The 1939-nt window shown below is 45.7% G+C and overlaps 1 non-coding gene across 1 annotated transcript; it reads left to right on the plus strand.

Moving 5' to 3' along the window:
* The first annotated feature begins 1625 nt into the window (after positions 1-1625).
* On the plus strand, positions 1626-1698 carry TRNAK-UUU (transfer RNA lysine (anticodon UUU)). The gene has a single exon. It is a non-coding gene; the product is annotated as a tRNA-Lys (tRNA).
* The last annotated feature ends 241 nt before the right edge of the window (positions 1699-1939 follow it).

The raw sequence follows: 1939 nt of genomic DNA on the forward strand, positions 1-1939 counted from the left end.
TATAGTAAGTGGAAATGACCTCCTTGATTAGCAAGTAAGCGAGCGGGAGTTCAATCTCCAACAAGTGAGGCCGAATAGCCCGAGGTGTCCTTTTCCTTCTAAACTAGCTGCTCTGGCTTGACTCTTCTAGTGAGCAAGCAAACTGGTCGGGGAACAGGGTCAGATCAAAGTAAGGAATGGGAATAGCACTCACTCGTTGAAGGTAAGCCAGAAACAGGGGTTGTCCTCTCCCTTACTTAAGTCCTAGTCCATCTTTTCGTGCCCCAAAGGGGAAGTCAAGCAATAATGAGGGAACTTGACCCACGCCTGACGAAAGAGTTTGGTAGCTCGAAGGAAGCAAAAGCAAAACCTGCTTTCTTTTTGTCCCAACCTCCAAGGGTTCCTCCCTGTATGACATAGTCCATTGGATTGGGGAAATGGTACGCACCTATGTTTGGTGTCCCCTCTCTCACTTCCTTGTCAGATCCTGGTCCCAAAGGGCAATACATTGAGTCGGAAAGATGGGGGGCTTTCGTAAATTCCATTCGGTAGCCGAACTAGCCCCTGGATCAGCTCTCATAGTGGGAGAATCAGATCGTCGTGATTGGATCAATCAGTCTCCCCCACAGGAAATTCCAAGGGGCGCCCTTTCTCATTATCATCTACCGCCCATTTCTTCATCATCTGATGCTGCCTTAAGTGCGTAAAGTAGGCTCAGCTTCTTAGGTTTCTAAATATCTTGTAGTAGCCGAAGGTAGTCCAGTCCACTTGTTAGATCGAATTGAATCTTATATAACCTACGTAGCTAAAGAGGAAATCATAATAGTCTAAGTGGGCCTGTCAAAGGTATAAATAAGTAGACATTAGTCTTACTGGTTCGGTCTGTTTCCTTTTTGTTATGATGCCCACATTTCATACTTCTCAATTCATATTTATTCAACGGTTCATATGTACTGAGTGACTCTAGGTCTATTCAGATGCAGCTTCAAGAGAGCTTTATTCGGCCTTTGTATGACCGTCTTCCCTTCCTGTCTATCTCCTTTGGTCAGGTAGTTCTGCTTCCGATGCCGGAGGAGCTAGGTGGGATAGAAGGGTAGTTTCTAAGTTCGAGATGTCTCAGCTTGGAGGTTCCGCTTCTCTAATGTGATAATAAAGTAACAAGCAACGCCGCTCCCATGCGCTCATCCCTTGCTTGTTCTTGAGAGCTAGTCATTCATCCCTAGCTGGGTTCTTGGGATATCTTGATTCTCTTTATGATGATGTAAGGGTCAGCAACAATGAATAAGGAATCGATCGGAAGTTCGCGCCAATCGATCTTCTGTAGGAGTAGGAGGTAGCGCGAATCCCCTCTTTCTTCGTTTAGAAGAGTGCTGGTCCTCCACAACGTCAAACCATAGAACATAGCTCCTCTCGGTCGAACCCTAGGAAAGACGACTTTACCTTTTTCGTAGATAGCCTGAGTTCGAGCTACTGTAGTCTCCCCCGCTGACCTTCTTTTTTAGATAGAATCCTCAATGAGTGGAAAGGACTCCCAGACTTGCTCCACAGTACTATACCATACAGAGCCGCGCCCTTGTGATATGATAAGAAGAAAAGGGGCCAGGCCGCCCTCTTTTCTTTTCCGCACCAAGCCTTCTTGTAAAATCGGGTGTATAGCTCAGTTGGTAGAGCATTGGGCTTTTAACCTAATGGTCGCAGGTTCAAGTCCTGCTATACCCAAAACAAAAAAAACCACTCTTGTATTCGTAAGGATGCATAGTAGCCTTCAAAGAGCACTCTTTGGCCTTGAGAAAAGCCCCTTTCTCATCAACATCTCGACTTCGCTCGTTGTTTGAGGTCATTATAAAGGAGATCAGATCTGTCCCGGGAATCGAAGGATACAGAAATATGGAATCGAGCACAGATTATAGGAAACAAGCAAACAGAACAGGTTGGATCCCATCTTTAACTGCACAGAGCA

This window comes from Triticum aestivum, chromosome 2D (assembly GCF_018294505.1).
Source record: "Triticum aestivum cultivar Chinese Spring chromosome 2D, IWGSC CS RefSeq v2.1, whole genome shotgun sequence".
In the NCBI taxonomy this organism is placed as follows: Eukaryota; Viridiplantae; Streptophyta; class Magnoliopsida; order Poales; family Poaceae; genus Triticum; species Triticum aestivum.